Source organism: Eimeria mitis, genomic scaffold (genome assembly GCF_000499745.2).
Source record: "Eimeria mitis Houghton genomic scaffold, Emh_scaff457, whole genome shotgun sequence".
In the NCBI taxonomy this organism is placed as follows: domain Eukaryota; phylum Apicomplexa; class Conoidasida; order Eucoccidiorida; family Eimeriidae; genus Eimeria; species Eimeria mitis.
The window spans coordinates 948-1,336 of NW_013572881.1; positions in this window are offsets into that span (position 1 = coordinate 948).

A 389-nucleotide genomic window follows, 5' to 3' on the forward strand; every position below is an offset into this window, starting at 1 on the left:
TTTTACCTCCTCTTTATTTTTATTTTGTTTTTTATTTTAATTTATTTTGTTTTTTGTCTCTTTTTCTGTATTTCTCTTCTTTTTATTCCTTCTCTGCTGTATCTGTTCTTCTCTCCTTCTTCTTTCTCTTTGTCTTTATCTCTATATTTATTTTTTTTCTTTGTCTTTGTCTTTGTCTTTGTCTTTGTCTTTGTCTTTGTCTTTTATGTAGCCATATTTATATTTTTATACGTTATATATTGTTGTCTTTTATATATTTACTTTTTAAATTCTTATTTATTTATTTATTTATTTATTTTCTCTATTTATTTATTCATGTAATTATCTCTAAGTATATATATATATATATATATATATATATATATATATATATATATATATATATATAT